The following is a 19441-nucleotide window of genomic DNA, read 5'->3' as shown; positions in this document are numbered from 1 at the left end:
CCCCTCAACCATTAACAATATTCCTTTTGGTGAGATGATACGCATGCGCAGAAATTGCAGCACTGAAAACCTTTTTTACGAGCAAATTACACTTGTGAAACAGAGATTTCTCAACAGAGGTTACAATTATCAGACTCTATGTAATGCCGAACAACGTATCATGAAAACATCCAGAAAGGACACGTTGCTATTGAAATCAAAAAAGAAGAAAAATAAGACACACAATGAACGTTTGTCCTTTGTAACTAGATACACGGCACACAGTCAGGGTATATACAAAATACATAAACGTCATTGGTATTTACTCACTGATCTACACGGACTTAAGGGGTCCCTTCCCGCAACACCTCGAATTACTTATCGAAGAGGTAAAACATTAAGAGATTTCCTTTGTCCAAGCTATGTGTCTGTACCCAATGTACTTTCTTGGCTTCCAGCCAAGCCTTTGGGCTTTTACACATGTCGTGAATGTAATGTGTGTTCCTTCGGTTTGGATAAAACCAGAACTTTCTGTTACAACAATACAGGGGTCTTTTCTATCCAGAGTTTTATTAATTGCAACACCAAATTTGTAATCTATATTCTTAAATGTACATGTAATAAAATATATGTGGGAAGTACCATAAGACAATTGAAACATTGAATACAGGAGCACATACGTGCCATCAGGAATAATGATAATAGATATCCTTTATCGTTACATATGACATCAACACACCAACATGACGATGTAATTTTATTCCATGGGATTGACCATATTCCACCAAACCCCAGGGGAGGTGACATAGAACTACAGTTACGCAAAAGAGAAGCAGCATGGATTTGTCGCTTACGTACGGTTGAGTTGGGGCACAATACTGACCATGAACTTCACTATTATTTATAATGGCATTACTAGTGCCATAGTTGAATATTGAATGTTAATAGCCATTTCTCAAAAACGTTGTACCTTATAGGAGTTTAAAGATGATGTTTACACATGTAAGATACTAATATCTCTCATCTATTATCTGAGTTTGTACTGGGTTTCAACACATGATTTGCTACCAGTATTAATAATATCTTCTATATACTTGTATGCTTACTGCATATTAATAGACTCAATCTCCTGTTATATTGAGATCTGACTACATTAGCAACCATAGGCCCCTCCCCTTTCTGTTATTTATTTTACTGCACACTATTACTATATACATTTATTTGTTATGACATTATCTTCTTATTGGGATCTTGATAGTTTCTTTCGGCTTTAATTTTGCACTGAGGATTGCTTCCTTCACTTGCTCTTTCTCTCTCTTTTTTATTCTATTTTTCCTTTTACTCCCTTTCTTTATTATTTTTTATTTATAATTTGTATTATTTTTTCTATATACATCTTAGGAATTACAATTCCATTTCTGCAATATATTTCATCACTACAGATGACAATAGCCCTGTAACTATGGAATTCGATTCCATTTACTCTTTTAGGAACTTCTACTGACCATTTCAAAATGGCCGCCGCTTTAACTACTCGCGCTACGGCGCTTTCTGGCCTTGTCCCTTTACTATTTTCACACGACTCTGCCGTATTCAACGCACGGCGTTTTTTTATATATTTTCAGCGTTCTCTGCCTGTAACAGGCTATACGGTATAAACCAGACTGACACGACGTAATCGTGGTGAGTATATAGAATATTTATTTTTATCCCAAGGTCTCTGGTCTCTTTATTGACAAGTCTCTCCCAATGGTACGTGTTTCTAGATATGGTTCTTCACGTCTGGTCGTTCTCCGGACCTTCTCGTATCAGGCGTTCATTCCCTCGGTGTCTGGTTGGCTCTCGGGGAATACCGGAAAAATAAACAAAACCCTAGGTTACGTCCTTGGACTCCGAGGGGTTTTCCCGTGTCACCCAAACAGAGGGGAAAGGTGAAGGTATAGGAAAGTGTGCGCAACACCCGTGTACCGTGCACTAACCAACTGTGGAACTATTCTGCCATTAAATAGTGCTCCCAAACTTGAGGAATTAGATCTGCCCTCTCCCCAAACAGGGCTGTTTCTGTTTCCTCCCCTCCTCCTGCTGCCACTCCTCCCTCCCAGCACCCTTCCCCGTATTTTCTCCCCTTATTGCCTCTGTTCCTTTAAAAAGGAACCGTACCTTGCTAAGCCACGACCCTCCAGGGTCGTGGCTGGCTTGAGGGCTCCTCGTCAGGGTCTCCTGGGCAGTCCTCTCCTTCTCGCCGCTCTCCTGGTTCTCCTTCTCGCCGCTCTCCTGGCTCTCCTTCACGCCGCTCTCCTGGCTCTCCTCCACGCCGCTCTCCTGGCTCTCCTCCACGCCGCTCTCCTTCGGTCCCGTCCTTTTCTCTTCCTCCCGTGTCCGGAAAGCGTTGTGCATTTCCCTGGCAACAGGGAAACGCCTCCAGGACGCCGCGATCGTTTCCCGGGAAACGGGGAGACGCGGAACTGACGTGTCGGCGTGCTCCGACACGTCAGCTGCTGCTCCGTCCGTGTAGGTAAGCCCGGGCGCCCCATCACACCCCCCCTCCCAAGAACGATCCTGGTCGAGGATTGAGGAGGAGAGGGGAAACCGTGAAAGATAGTCCGCAGGGCCTTGGCAGGAGCCTGGTATATGCCGAACCTGGAAGGAGAAAGGCTGGAGTTCAAGGAACCAGCGAAGGATTCTAGCATTGGAATCTTTATGAGAGGCCAGCCAGGTAAGAGGAGCATGATCCGTATAGAGAACAAAAGGTCTACCTAAAAGATAATATTGCAGATTTTCTATTGCCCACTTAATGGCCAAACACTCTTTCTCAATGATGGGGTAATGACATTCCCGGGGAAGTAATTTCCTACTGATAAAAACAATCGGATGATCCCTCCCGTCCTGATCTGGCTGGGCAAGGACCCCTCCCAGACCCACATTGGAGGCATCAGTATAGAGGTGAAAGGGTTTGGAGAAGTCAGGACATTGTAACACCGGTTCCGTGGTAAGAATGGACCGCAATGTATCAAGACTAGCCCTCTGAATCTCCGAGAAGGGGGCCAATGTATTGGGATGCGATTTTGCCAAGAGGTCCGTAAGAGGGGCTGCGAGAGTGGAGTAGGCAGGTATGAATCGACGGTAGTACCCCACTAAACCCAGAAAGGAACGAAGGTCTTTCTTTGTTTTGGGGTTTGGCGCGTTACTAATGGCTTCAATTTTTGACATTTGTGGTTGTAGTTTCCCATCACCAATGATATAGCCTAAATAGGAAATGTCAGTTTTCCCTAACATGCATTTCTTAGGATTAGCGGTCAGTCCTGCTGTTGCCAGGGTGTCAAAAACCTGACTTAGATGCTCAAGATGTTCTATCCAGGTGTTGCTAAAAATAACGACATCGTCCAGATACGCAGCTGCGAATTTAGAAAAAGGTTTGAGTAAGTGATCCATCAACCTTTGGAAGGTGGCCGGGGCTCCATGTAGGCCAAACGGTAATACCGTGAACTGGTAAAGGCCAGATTGAGTGGAAAAGGCTGTTTTCTCCTTATCTTCAGGGAAAAGAGGAATCTGCCAATAACCTTTTGTGAGATCTAGGGTGGACATGTACTTAGCTCTCCCTATCTTTTCCAGAACATCATCCACTCGGGGAATCGGGTAGGTGTCAAACAGGGATATGGAGTTAAGCTTTCGAAAATCGATACAGAAGCGGACTGATCCATCCGGCTTGGGAACCAGGACCACCGGGGAACACCAGGGGCTAACGGAAGGTTCAATTACTCCTAATTCTATCATTTTCCGTATTTCCTCCTCTATAATATGCCTTCTCGCCTCAGGGACCCGATAAGGTCTTAGGCGGATAGTTTGTCCTGGAGGTGTTCTAATTCGGTGATGGACTAAGGATGTTTTACCCGGGACATCGGAGAAGAGTCGGACGTTTTGGTTTAGCAGAGTGTGTAATTGTTGTTTTTCGGATATAGATAGGGAAGGGTTAATATTAGGTCTTATCTCTTGTTGTGAATCCTCGCCTGGACATAAAGCGATATCTAATGTCTTGTAGGGAGACAGGAAACGCCCCATCTCAACGGTCTCCTGGTCCTCATCTATGGGTTCCCATTTCTTTAGAAGGTTCACATGATAAATCTGGGTTTTCCTTGGATTACTACTGATTTCTAGGAGGTAGGTGACAGGGGAGACAGCTCTAATCACTTTAAACGGTCCTTGCCACCTAGCCAGTAGTTTCTGTTCGGAGGTAGGCCTCATAATTAAGACTTGGTCGTTTGGAAGAAATGTACGCAATTTACTCCCCTTATCATAGTAGTGTTTTTGTATTTCTTGGGCCTTCTCTAAATGTTGGCGTACATCTTCCCAAAGGCCCTGTAAATGGGTTTTCAGTTTATTTACGTATTCTAACAGGGGTCGCCCTTCTACTTCTTCGTTCTCCCAGGTCTCGATAGCCATATCCAATAGTGACCGAGGTTGTCTGCCAAATACCAATTCGAACGGGCTGTGACCGGTGGACGCTTGTTCGTGGGTTCTAATGGCATAGAGAGCTAGGGGCAATTTGATGTCCCAATCCCTCCCAGTCTCATCGACTATTTTTTTTAACAGTGACTTAATAGTTTTGTTATAGCGCTCCACTAGTCCATCTGTTTGGGGATGATAGACTGCCGTTTTGATCTGAGTAATTCCCAGTACCTTACAGATTTGTTTCATCAAAGAGGACATAAAGGGGGTACCCTGGTCAGTAAGTATTTCACGGGGAAATCCAGTGCGGCTGAATACCGTTATCATAGCTTGCGCCACGGATTTGGTGGTTATGCTGGTCAGAGGCAGGGCCTCGGGGTAACGGGTAGCATAGTCTACGATTACCAGGATGTAGGTATGGCCTTTTGAGGATGGAAGCAGGGGCCCTACTAGGTCCATTCCCACCCGGCTAAATGGAACCTCAATGATGGGAAGGGGCATGAGAGGGGCTTTTCTGGGTCGGCTAGGATCTGTAAGCTGACATCTAGGGCACTGTATACAATACTTTCTAATATGGGCAAAAACACCCGGCCAATAGAATTTCCTGAGGAGGTATTCTTCTGTTTTCTCCCTACCGAAATGTCCTCCCCCTGGCTGACTATGTGCGAGGCTGATCCCGATAGCTCTCGGGGACTACCAACTGTCGTTTACGTTCTCCTGCCCTTGTAGTGCTTATTCTATATAATAGGTTATTGTGTATCAAAAAATAGGGACCCACCTCATCGGTCTCCTCAACCTTTGCGTCTCTCCAGGCATTCACTAGGGACGGGTCTTCCCTCTGACTGTGACGGAAACTGATAGGGACAACTTCGGTTTCTGCTATAACCCTGATGGGTAGGTCAGTAACTTGGTCTGCCCTGTATTTGGTTCTTCCATCTCTTTTCTCGCGTCGAGAGAGTTTTTTTCGGTATGGAGGACACTCAATACTACTATTGGAAAAGGGAGCCTCGTTTAGCCATTTAGACCTTTCTTTCTGAATCTGGACCTCATGTAACAGTTGTTGAAAATGGATATAGTCAGTGCCTATAATACATTCTTCAATCAGGTGGTTCATTATACCCATCGGAAGCCAGTCTCGATGCTTCTCCCACTCTACGGTTACGGTAACCAGGGGGTACTGTTCCTTGTCGCCGTGTATACAGCAGATGGTTACCCATCGATGGGTATTCGGATCAATTGGCTCTACCAAGTCCCGTCGTATAACAGATTGACTACACCCCGAGTCTATCAGGGCAGAAAGAGAACGGCCATTGACTGTTATAGAGTGTTTGAATTTAGTGTCGCCCCCTCCTGTACATAGAACTCGGTGTCTCGTTATTCCTATCTCCATCGGTTCTACTCCCTCGGTTTTCCTGGGACAGATCCGGGCTATATGCCCCCATTCCCCACAGTTAAAACATTGAGGGCCTTGCAGGGGAGGTGTTTCCGCCCGTCTGCGTTGGAAAGAGTCATCTACAGGAAGTCTCGGACCGGGTTTTGGGACTAGAGGGAGGGTTTTTACCGGAAGACGCGGTTGCAAGGCTCTCCCCTCGGTGGACCTGTGAAATGCACATGCTAAGTCGATAGCCAGTTCCGTGTCTACCTTAGGGTGTTGTCTTATCCAGTTTTTCGTACTGGGGGGAAGGGAGTCTAAATACTGCTCAAGGATGACTGTTTTTATGACATCGTCTCTGTTAGATCCTATCGGACCTAACCATTTCATTGCCAGATCTTGTACCCTAAAATAGAAGGTACGAGGGTCCTCATGTAGTCCCCACTTTACTTTGCGGAATTTAACTCGGTAGTATTCCGTGTCGTGTCCCACTCGTTCCAGAATGCTTCTTTTAATGTCCTGGTACGAGGTGGTACCCCCAGGATTGGCTGCCTGATATGCGGTTTGCATGAATCCGGTAAGTAGGGGAGCAATATATTGGCCCCATCTCTCTTCCGGCCATTGAGCTGAAGATGCTACTCTTTCGAAGTTAGTAAAAAAGGGATCCGGGTCTTCACCGTCCTGATATTTTTGGAGAACCGAACTGGGAACATTCGGGTGGACTTTGCTGGAAGCGATTGTCTCAGTCAACTGCTTCATCGCGGTTTCATGTACTAGTTGATTGTTTGCAAGGATAGTGGCTTGGCTTTTCAATGCCGACTGTAGGGCCTCCCTATCCTCTTTGGCTTCTCGTTGATGGGCTTCCCACACCAACTGTAAATGCCGCTGGCCTTCAGCCAACTGTTTGATCATGCTTTCCAAAGACGGGGCCTCGCTCATGGTGTATACCGTTTTATAGCCTTCCCGGGGACCAAAATCCCACTTCTGACACCACTGTAACAGGCTATACGGTATAAACCAGACTGACACGACGTAATCGTGGTGAGTATATAGAATATTTATTTTTATCCCAAGGTCTCTGGTCTCTTTATTGACAAGTCTCTCCCAATGGTACGTGTTTCTAGATATGGTTCTTCACGTCTGGTCGTTCTCCGGACCTTCTCGTATCAGGCGTTCATTCCCTCGGTGTCTGGTTGGCTCTCGGGGAATACCGGAAAAATAAACAAAACCCTAGGTTACGTCCTTGGACTCCGAGGGGTTTTCCCGTGTCACCCAAACAGAGGGGAAAGGTGAAGGTATAGGAAAGTGTGCGCAACACCCGTGTACCGTGCACTAACCAACTGTGGAACTATTCTGCCATTAAATAGTGCTCCCAAACTTGAGGAATTAGATCTGCCCTCTCCCCAAACAGGGCTGTTTCTGTTTCCTCCCCTCCTCCTGCTGCCACTCCTCCCTCCCAGCACCCTTCCCTGTATTTTCTCCCCTTATTGCCTCTGTTCCTTTAAAAAGGAACCGTACCTTGCTAAGCCACGACCCTCCAGGGTCGTGGCTGGCTTGAGGGCTCCTCGTCAGGGTCTCCTGGGCAGTCCTCTCCTTCTCGCCGCTCTCCTGGTTCTCCTTCTCGCCGCTCTCCTGGCTCTCCTTCACGCCGCTCTCCTGGCTCTCCTCCACGCCGCTCTCCTGGCTCTCCTCCACGCCGCTCTCCTGGCTCTCCTCCCCGCCGCTCTCCTTCGGTCCCGTCCTTTTCTCTTCCTCCCGTGTCCGGAAAGCGTTGTGCATTTCCCTGGCAACAGGGAAACGCCTCCAGGACGCCGCGATCGTTTCCCGGGAAACGGGGAGACGCGGAACTGACGTGTCGGCGTGCTCCGACACGTCAGCTGCTGCTCCGTCCGTGTAGGTAAGCCCGGGCGCCCCATCACACTGCCGGTATTCGGTTTACTCTTGAACGCGTCGCATACTCTATCCACAAGACGGGTGGCAACGCAACCGGGCCCGTCCTGTTACACTTGTTCCGGCCAGCAATACGATACTCTGCAACAACATTATCTATGGTGAGGCTGGATAATGGCATTTTACTTACAATTGAAGCGATCCTTCATTGTAGCACTTGTGGATAACGGCCCTCTCTCCATTATATATTCTTTTGTATATATTTTTTATTTTTGTACCTTTTCAACTCCTCCCTTTTCCAGTTATCTTTTATTTTTCCTATTATTCAACATATGGATCGCCTTTCTTTATTCATTTTTTTGTTTTCATTTCCAGTTCTTTGAACCCTCATTGGCATCCTACACTTAGTTCAAAAACGACCTTTTATTGGAATTTACTACTCGGTATGTGTCTTTTCATAGTGAACTATTTTTCTCTTCATTTATCCTCCTGCACTTACTTTCTCTTACTCTTTTGCACATTTCTAGTTCAATTTCAACAGTTTATCCTTCTTTTCGATTTTTCATTTTTGAGTTTCAGTCAATCACACTTTTTGGTGATGGATTACTTGATCTGGTGTTATGGTAATGTTGGCAGCACCTTGATTTATAGATCTGCGTAACTATTTTACTCAGTATAACTGCTATGGCATGCTGCTATTGTGCACCGTTCTGCGACTTGTGTAATTCTTTGAATTCACATTTTGGAGTTATCAGATTAAACTTTCTCTTATGTTTCTCCCTTGTCGGTTCCACTTATTAAGTATAACTTAAGATTGACTCATAATTAATATGGCAGTTTAGAAGCAATTCTTTTCCCCTTTTTTGAAACACAACTTTTTACTGGATGTAATTGGTGTTTTTGTACATAATACTTTGTAATTGTTGTCTTCGCTTTATATGTTTTGGTTTTGTGATGTTAGTATTAACTTTGTTAGTTTACTTTTGCCTTATGGCTATCTGTTAACTTTTGCAGCCCTGAAGAAGCCCAAGTATATAGGGCGAAACGCGTTGGCTGCTGTTTTGCTGCTCTTCATTATTTCTCTGTGGCATCAAATAAACTTTCTGGAAGGAATCTACGAAAATCTACGACTTTCTTGGAATATTATTATTATTATTATTTACATTGTTGGTGGTGCACAACCCACTTTATTGTTCTTTAACATTTGGGGTGTTTTTTCTTTCACCCCTTTGGTTCCTTTGTGCAGTAGGAACTTTGCTGGTAGTGCACACTACATTTTACTGTATTATAGGTTATTGATGTACAAATTCAAATATTTAGAAACTACTAGGGATTGATGCGTTTTTCCTTTGGGCCTACTGCACTTGGTTTTTAATTTAGATGTTTATCGCTGACCTTTGGTGTGGCGGTGTTGTGTGGGTGTCTGAATTTCGGCAGATTCCGAGATGTGTGTCATAATAGCTGAGGCTGTCTACCGCGGCCGCGGCGGTGTATTGGCGGTCTTCTGCACGGCGGTAAGCGCCTTATACCGCCAAGGTCGTAATGACCCCCATAATGTGCAATGTGAATGCTGTCATACCACATCTGTGACTGTGGAGTCCCCCTTGGGTTTGCTAAGGCTGAACCTTAAAAATGGGGGTTACCATTTCAGAATTAAAATACGGAACAGAGGCCCTTAAAGTGCAAAATTACACACTCAATAGGAAGGTCATTGACATTCAAATTCAGGGTAATTTAACTGGATCTTGTTTGTCATCGGTGGTGTAATAGTGCCAGTTTCAGTTTACATTTAAATCAGAGCCATACTTTTCAGATCGGACTAAAATAGCCCATGTCTTGGGTAACTTAACAGGTGACAGAGCCCTAGGGGAAATATTGTTACTGCTCAGTCCTCAGCATGCTATATGTGTGCCCTTTGTGGCGCTGAAAAAGAGCTCCAATTCACTTTTTTTCAAGAATTCCAAGCACAATATGCATCTGAGGGAGCATTATTAGATTTATGTCAAGGAGATTTAGATCTAATTGCCTACATTACTCGCTTCAAACACTGGATGGTACCATCTTTCAATGACATTAGCCAATATGTGCAGTGATTTTTTCTCAACAATGTGCATGTCAATACAATTACCAATCTTCAACACAATGCAGTGTATAACTTTTTTTCAAACTTTAACCTGGCTGCAAAGAAACCTCGAAACCTGACAGCAAATGTCCATGTCCATGTACCCAAGAGTCTTCACACAAAAGCCTCAACTCCAAAGATACTTTTTACCCCAGAAGACAAGGTGACAATGATTCAAATTAATGTGGGCTCCCATTGAGGTGGAGGGAGCTGCTGCTCCCCTCCAGTCCGCCAACAATACCACCAAAACAAATATGTAACATTGGCTTCTGACTTGCCCCTTCTCACGTAGGTGATTTCTTGGAAGTAGTGGAGGGCCACACGGTATTGCCTTTTCTTTTACAGTAGTACATTTCTGAAGCTCCTTCCTGTGAAATAATTCTGTGGGTGTCCCTGTCCTCTTCCAGGGGCACACACGCTATCTACATTCGGACTTTATACAGTTTCTTTGCCACGCAGTCTTGCTGAAAAACAGTTGAGATCTCCACTGCCCGCTACTCTTGGCAGTGGGGGGAAAATGATGCAGTGCGCATCCAAGCACCTAGGGACCCTGCTTCTCACAGGCCACGCATTCAGGTGCAGGGTCCCCACAGGCAGGTGGATGGTCTGGCAGTTATCAACTCCAAGGCACAGGGGCTTCCTGGGGGTGCACAAAAGGTGGAATAAGTGAGTTCCCACATGCTCCCCCAGGACAGGACCTAGGGCACTGACCACACTTGGGGAAATTATAAAACATCAACTGTGGCAAAGATTTTCTCGATCCTGCAGGCCTTACACAAGCAAGCCACAAAACTACTTTTTTTACCCCATTTAGGCCCATATTTATACTTTTTAGCGCTGCATTTGAGTAATTTTTTGATGCAAAAGTGGACAAACTTACAAAATACAATTGTATTTTGAAAGTTTGCGCTGCTTTTACGTAAAAAAATAACGCAAATGCGGCGCTAAAAAAAAGTATAAATATGGGCCTTAGTCTTTTTGCATGAGGTTTAGTGCATTTTTTACCTGGTGGCTGGGTTGAGGAGTCACTGAGAATATTGATTTAGGTTCCCATACCTCTAAATTTTCAGCATTTTTTGGAGCCTATTTTGACTTGCTCTTCCTCTGATGAAGGAGAACTCCATGCCTGCCCACATGTCCCTCAAGCTCCTCCACCCGATTTTCAAAGCTTTTAGGCTGCTCCAACACTAAGTTGCTTCGTTCCAGTAGCAGGTTACTGTGTAGATCCAAGCATCTGCTACTCTGTCAGTAGATCCCAGTGATCACCTTACCCTGGATTCTTCCTTCAGCAACATCCTTAAACATGTAACTCTCCCCGCCAACAGTCCCCAAGGCCTCCTGGTGACTTGCAGGGCACATCTGTGTCCAGCAGGAGTCCTCCAAAGGACCAGTACACAGACATTCTAGGGGCACACTTTGCTCCAGCAAGTGAACCCTCTGCTGTCCTCTAGAGGGTGTGGGGAGGTCCCAGAGCTTAGATCAAGTGAGAGTCAGCTATTGAGATTCACTCACAGCACAGATCCAAAAACCAGTTGTCTCAAAATCAAAAATTCTAGAGAGAAGAGGTTAAAGCAGCTCAGAACTGACTGCTCTCCAAGATGATTTAAGAAACTATATGGATGTATCTCTCCTTGAAAAAAAATCTTATATGTGAATGAAGACATGCCTGCAGAAGTAAATGCAGTAGATTAAGTTCCATTATCTCCCAAACCCTTTATTGATAGTACTGAAGCCATGATAATGTCTTGTTCCAATCAGCAAGAAGCTATTACATTCAATATCATTCAAACTCCAGTTTTTATGTTATTTTACTAATTCCTTGGTTACTGAGACATACTTTGCAACTGATTGGCAGAAAAGATCTATTACATTACACTCTGAGTACTATTAACAACATTGCATACGACACATTAAACCAAATTCAGTTACAATTGCAGGTTCCAGCTCTCTTCCTTCACACTGTCTAGTAATTGCCATTATTCAAACCTTACCCTCTGATTATCAAGATCTTTCAGATATATTTGATAAAAAAGAAGCTGAAAACAAGGTAGGCCAATTGCAGCTTTACCCTTAATAGATCCATCCACCACCTTTATAGCTACTCCAGGACAGTGAATGAAACCTAGGATCCATGAAAAAGGTAGACTCAGATACTGTGGAATGAGGCTAATGGCATATTTCCCCCTTACAGCTTAGCTCACTTCCTTTATAGGACAATGAATGAAACCTAGGAGCAGTGAGGTAGAGAGAGAATCCTCTTGCCAGCATATTTGATAACAGAAAATCTGGACTGGATGCTTGAGACTACAGGAGGGACTGGGACACACAGATAGGACCCAATTATCTGTTGAAACACAAAGGGAGAGATAGTAAGCTCTGTATCATCATAATAGGGAACCGATACGACTATGCATATGCAAGAGTTAGCCAGTGACCAGCGAAGTATCATTGTAACTATCCCCTGGGCAAACCAGGAAATGTGCCCTAGAACCAAAGATGAATGAACTTCACAGGACAAGGCAGGATGGGCAAGGTGGTATATCCAAGAGTAAGGACAAAGGAATAAGAAATACTGCAGACAACAGGAAAGGAAAAATCAGAACACAGGCACAACAAACAAGGTGACATGAAAGGAATCGAGGGGACCAAGAAGGGAAGGGATCTAAAACACATGCAAACTAACTGTTGCCATACACCAACCCTCCGTTCAAATAGAGGATCACAGCCCATAGAGTGGCGGAGGACATTACCTGATGGACCATCATCCACTATATTAAGAGATGGGTGCCGGTGGTTTCTCTTAATGCACAAAAAGTATTGTGGAATGCCACCATTGGTTTTGACAACCGTTCTCCACACCTTAAATATTTTTTGTTGTTCTTCAAAAAGAAACTCGCAATGTGAGGGTTTGTTTCTCTAAAACAAAAAAACGAATGACCCCCATACTTTGGGAACTTTCTGTCCCTCACTACCAGGTTTTTCCTGGCATTGATGGACAAGAAACAAAAGGCATTGCAACCTCAACCTCAAATAAGGAGAGCGGTGTAGTGCCCTTCCTCTGACGGTCCCTCTCTGTTGGGCCACTGGAGGAAATATTCCTTCGATGGAGCCAGCAAAGGCTCTATTGAGAAGAACTCCTAGGGTCTGCCATCTCTAAATGAGGTGAGAAAACCGAGAGCCACAATTGTATCCTGTCCAACTAACTCTAAACCAAGCTCCAGCTCTTTGTAGGGCTCTGCCTTTTCTGCCCTACAAGTGACTGGGAGATCTGACACAGTCACCATACTACTTTAATTCCAGGGGCTACCGTTCCTCAGAGCAATATTTATCCTTTAAGGGGTCCTTAAAAATGCTTTACAGTATATAAAGATTTTTAAAAACATTATTGCAGTGTTCTAGTCTCTTCACGGCTCTTCCATATTATGTGTTAACAAAAACGAAGGTAGCCTCCAACCCTTCATCGATTACAGGGACCCTAATGAAAATACAATTGAGAAATGCCTCTGATTTCATATATCTTGGAAGTAGTACACAGAGCTAGAACTACATGGTATACCAAATTAGATCTGAGAGGGGCATCCAATCTTTTACAAATATTTTACAAATCTAGAATGGAGATTAGTGGAAAACAGCATTTCATACTCATTGTGGACACCTTGAAGACAAGGCCACACTCTTTTTTAATGAGCCTTCAGCTTTTCAGTGATTCAGGGTGTAGTTCAAGATTTCATCAGTCACCTCTTAATTGTATATTTAAATGGCATCCTCCTATACTCTCAATTCTTGTCAGAACATAAACTACATATAAAACAAATGTTATTATGACTATGTGGGAATAAACTTTATGAAAAAAATCTTTGTTCATCAAAAAGCAATCAACTGCTTGGGTTGTTCTTTAGGTCATAAAGAATTTGACATTTCACAAAAAAGGACAAGCCATATTACAATCAACCAGACCAAAGAACATCAACAGTTTCTTGGGTTTGTACATTTTTATTGTAAGTACGTCTCAGACTTTTCTCACAAAATAACACCAGCTCGGAAGGACAGTTCTACCTCTGAGCACCAATATTAGCTCATGCACTAAGATGACAGTCCTACCCAAGCACTAATATTAACTCATGCGCCAGAAAATGAAGCCATTGCTATAGAAGCAGATGCATCTAACTCATATAACCATATCAGAAGCTATTCTAGTACAAAGAAAAAAAATATCTTTTGAACTACTTTCAATAGCTGATTATTCCTATAAACTCTCTCCAGCAAAAAAGGATCACATTTTTTCTCCTGCTTAAACTTCAAAATCATGCATTGATCTAGTAACAGATATCTATGTGATCAAGGGTTTTCATGCAGTTTAGAGAATACTTGTGAATCCAGTCCTAATCCATGTTATATCTTTTTCCCACACACGGCATACCTGCTGAACATATTAACATACAAGACCATTAGGTGCGTGGCTTCGGGCGTTGATATGGCGGTCGCACTCTAAGAGTATTCCAGGCCCCTTTGTCATCTGCCGCAATCAGCCACACTTAACCCCCTGATCCACTGAATCTCCCTAGCCTTCGATGCTGCCCACAGTCTGAGGACTGCAATTTGAGCTGTTTGCGACTCTGCTAAACCTGCTCAGGAACATCCGAGAGGCAAGCTGTCTCTGGAGCAGAGGCCAACTACACCCATCATGGCAGCTCTCATAACGGTCTAGGGTGATGAGGGCCCTCTGGATTGATGCTACACCGACTACAGCATGAAGACGGTGCTCCCAACACTGATGCATGCGGTGCCGCAGGCCCACTGCTACTGACCTTGCCCCCTCCCACTGAAGGGGGTGACGCGTTGGAGTGGCAGCAAGGCCGATCGGTGCATGAGGTAAGAGCAGGTGGGCCGACAGAGCCTGCGAGGCAGGATTGCAGGGACCTGCCTCACTCCTGGATTTAACTGGGGACCAGGCCACTGCACGTCTACCTCGGCAATTACTTTATGGAGAGCAGAGCAAATTGGAGTCCATTACTGACCTACTATGGCCCAATCAATAGCGAGAATTGGTGGGGGCCGCAGGACCATGCTGTTCATACCAGGGCTCATTAATGCTCCCACCCACATGCTAAATAGGCTGCATGAGCAAGGCTCAAAGGAAACCCAGCATGCAAACTGCACCTCAATTCACAGCTGAAATGTTGTTCTGAGAGACCCCTTGAATCCCATTCTATGCTCCCCCCTAAAGGTTAGCCTACATAGGCACTCGCCTGGCCTCCCCTCTCCTTTGTGCAATAGTGACTGTCGCTCCTTAATCATATTGCCCACCTTGGGCAAGGAACTGTGTGCAGACTATTTAGCCTCAGCATAGTTGTAGAGAATGTGCTCAGGGGCAACAGCACCGATGACACGAGGCCTTAGCTATTAGCCTGTCCTGAATGCAGCCTACAGTGGCCTTTCTGCCTAGCTGTTTACTTGTTTCTATGTAGTCGCCATTTCTGCTGATTGGGTGGATACCTAGCTGCTCATGCCTCCCTATTTTTACACTGCAAGCGGGATAGGCACTCATCTCAAACTTGCGTAGACAAATTTCTCCTTGACCTGAGAGCGGGGCCCCTGGCCACAGGGGAACTCACAGGCACCTGCTTACCTCAGTTTACCAGAGACCTCTCCACGATCCTGGAGGCTATTCCCCCGTCACAGGTGGCAGTTGGCACTAAGGGGTATATTTACAATGAATTGGCGTATGGCAGCACCGCAAGCCTATTTGCTGTGCTGCCCTACGCCAATTTGATAGGGCAGGAATGCACTGTATTTATGATATACGGTGCATTCTTGTCCTTTCAGCCAGTGCATAATTTGTTGGCAGGATTATTTATGTGCAGAAAGGGGCAGTTTCCTGCATAAAAACAATCCACAGAGCATTTTTCCTCTTTTGCTGTGTGCTGCAGAATGCAGCACACAACGAAAGAGGAAAAAACAAGGAGAAATAAAGATATATATCTTCCTTACACTTCCCCGGCGTACTGTTTTGATACATTTCCAAGTTTACAGATGCTTGTAAATTTAGGAATGCATCAAAAACCCATGGATGTTGTGTGGAAAAACCCACCACAATGCCCATGGAATGCAACCCTGACACAGTGTAAGTCAACGCAGCGACTTGAGGCCATGAAAAGCCACGCAAAGTGACTTTGCATGGACTCGTAGATATGAGTCTGCACTCTACTCCAACTGAGCATCATAAAAAGTGATGCACCAGTGGTGCAAGGGGCTTGTAAATAACCATCAAAGATCACAAAAGTCCAGGTCGATGTGAAACTCCTGTGCCAAGCCGTGCCCAATGTAGCTGAAGGGAGAGTTTCAATAGTAGGAGACGATGACTTCGATTTGAAAGCCGAAGTTTCTTGCCATGTGTCTCAAACTGCAGACCTGTGTGATCAAGCAAAAGATGTAGAAAACTGCTCTAGACGCAATAACCTCAGACTGGTGGGCTTCCCAGAGGATGCAGAGGCATCAAGCCTGTCAGAGTTTTTAGAGAAGTAGATCAAATCCGGGATTAGATCAGACAAACTGTCTACTTGATTTGTGGTGGAACAGACACCAAGAGCCCTGGCGCAGGAGCCACCTCCTGGAACCCCACACAGGCCTCTGATCCCCCACATCCTTAACTTCAAGGACAGAGACTCCATTCTTCAGGAGGTGCAACAACTTACGAATATACACTACAAAAATTCCAAGATAATCATATTTCCAGACTATGCCAGAGCAGTCCAAGTGAAAAGGTCATATGTGGAGGTTAAACAAAAACTGAAAGCCCTGAGGTTGTCGTACATGCTCCTGTGCCCCGCGAGGCTGAAAGTGATCTTTGAGGGTGAAACGATTTTCTTCAATATACTGGAGGCAGCATGGGAACGGGTCACTGAAAAGAGGCGCCTACATCACCCGAAGCAACCGTCTCTGCCCTCTGGAAGACTGCCCCCACCGGAAAGGCCCGCGGCTGTCCCCTCAAATTAAAAATCTGGACCCAATCTCACAAAGACCGTGAAAACCTAACAACCAGGTCACCCTCTCCAGAGTCAGATACATCCCGCTCACGCTCAAATACCCCATTAAGGGAGTCCCAGACTAACCCTGTGCCAACCACATCCACATTGCATGATGTACCCTCGGATGAGACCTCCCTCCTGCGGTCCATTGACAAGGCTCAGGGGGATCATCAGCGGCCCACCGAATATCTGAGGGTTGTCTACCTGTTTCCTGTAGTGAAGACCTGCTTCACTGAATGATGGTTTGGCTGAGATCCTCATACAAAGAGGGGGTCCCCCAAGTCTTGTTCATGTATTGTTTTGGGATTGTGTTATAATTCAATGGGCAACAGATGCTTCCGCGGCAGAAGTATGGGGTGCAAGGTTTTTGGGGGGATTAATTTTATTATTGTTTCATTGTTAATGTAAGTTGTTTTTTTTGTTGTGTTCTATGTTTGCCACTATGCCACATTCAAATATACAACAGCATCACCACAACAGCAAGTACTGTAATAAAAGTACTTCGACCAGCTACTGGTGAAACATGGGTACTGCCAATTCCTGGGGCTCTACTCCATATATCAGGCCATCCTTCACAGATCTTCAGATCTTATCATGGAACATTAATGGACTGCTAGACGGTCACAGGAGGTCTGTAGTCCTATGCTATGCCCACTGTTTCCTCCCTGCAATTATGATGATACAGGAGACGCATTTACTGGGTACTCATTTCCCATTTTTGCTTCATTAGGGGTATGACAGGGTTTTCCATGCTGGCTATACATGGGGCTCTCGAGGAGTAGCAACTCTCCTCCACCGCTCCTTCCTGTGGTGGTTAACCATGCCTCTTTGATACCCATGGCGTTATCTAGTTCTTGAGGGAGGAGTGGAAGACAGGGGCCTCAGCGTGGTGTGTGTCTATGTTCACTGACTGAACCATTTCTACACACTCCTGCAGACCTTCCTCCAATGTTTCTGAGTTGTACCACAGTAGTGGGGGGGGATTCAATGCACTCCTAGACCCCAGTGCTGATTCTCCAGGTGTCCCCTCAAGGCACAGATATGCAAGGGCACGCCAGCTATACAACTGGATAGGTGCCCTTGGCTTATGTGACACATGGTGACTGTGGCATCCCCAAAAAAGGCAATACACGCACACTTTGGCACCCCATTACTCACAGGCATGTACAGACATTATTCTCATACCATCTCAGAGGTACAAATTCTTTCCGGAGAAATAACTGATCACTCTCCAGTGCTACTCCATTTGGGCTCTATACCTCTTACTCAGCGTCCTATGTGGGACCTCAATGCCAGTATATGAAGTCGAAGGCTGTCCCAAAAAAACTAAAAATTTGAAGTAAATCGTGGTGCTAAACCTGACAGCCTTAGGGTAGTCTTCCCCCCAACTTTTTGCCTCCCTCGCTCCATTTTCTGATCTTGTTTTTGCTAGTTTCACGACTCTGTGCACTTTACCACTGCTAAACAATGCTAAAGTGCTTGTGCTCTCTCTCTTAAATCTTGGTAACATTAGCCTAACCCCAAATGGCATATTTGATTTACTTATAAGTCCCTAATTGATGTGCACTACGTGTGCCCAGGGCCCGTAAATGAAATGCAACTAGTGGGCCTACATCACTAACTGTGCCACCCACTCCAGTAGCCCCCTAACCATGGCTCAGGCCAGCCATTGCAAAGCCTGTGTGTGCAGTTTTACTGCCACCTCAACTTGGCATTTAAACCCTTTGCCAAGCCTTAAACTCCCCTTTCATTACACATTACACATAAGTAACTCCTAACGTAGGTCCTAGGTAGCCATAGAGAAGGGTGCTGTGTAAGTAAAAGGTAGTGTTGAAGTAAGCCTCAGCAAGGCCTACTAGTGCAAGGGGTTCACCCTTCTCTGCACAAAGTCCTCAGTAAAATAGGAAGAAGTTGGCACAGAAACTGAAATAAAAGACAAAGTTTATTAAACCTCATGAGGTAGTACTACAGTTCAAACAGCACCCTTCGGTAATGTTTGAAGTAGCACACTGAACTGAGAGAGCATGGTCCTTTTATACCCACGGAGGGGCTAAAAGGAGCTGGTAGGACTAACAGCTGCAGACCTTACTGGGCATGTGCGAAAGTGGGAGATGCTAAATATAACTTGTCACTAGGCAGATTTTCAAGAGTAGTTAACAGAAAGGTAGGACAGAGCACATGGTGAACACATGGCAGCATGTGGCAGAGAAAATGGCTGCCATGAATACAAAATGGATTCCGGGAAATGTTCACAATAGTTACTAAATACAAGATGTCTTCTGCTAATGCTTAATCTAATCGCTATTAAACTACAATAGCTGGGCATATACTTTTAAGTTTTGCATGTCCTAGTAGCGAAAATCTCACAAGTTCATTTTTCACTACTGTTAGGCATAGCCACTTTCATAGGTGAACATTAGGAATTCCTTATTACACTTTTCAGCTGTAATTCCAGACTGAGAAGGAGTAGCTATGTCATGCTTCACTGGAATGGTAATGATAAATCCTCATTATTGGTGGGTGACTTCTACACTTTGTGCATTCCCTCTAAGCAGCCACAAACACAAGAAGGTTAGGTGTGTCTGAGCACTCATCTGCATTCTG

The sequence above is a fragment of the Pleurodeles waltl genome, chromosome 1_1 (assembly GCF_031143425.1).
Source record: "Pleurodeles waltl isolate 20211129_DDA chromosome 1_1, aPleWal1.hap1.20221129, whole genome shotgun sequence".
NCBI lineage: Eukaryota > Metazoa > Chordata > Amphibia > Caudata > Salamandridae > Pleurodeles > Pleurodeles waltl.
The sequence above is the reverse complement of the archived record's forward strand: the minus strand, read 5'-3'. Positions refer to the sequence as shown.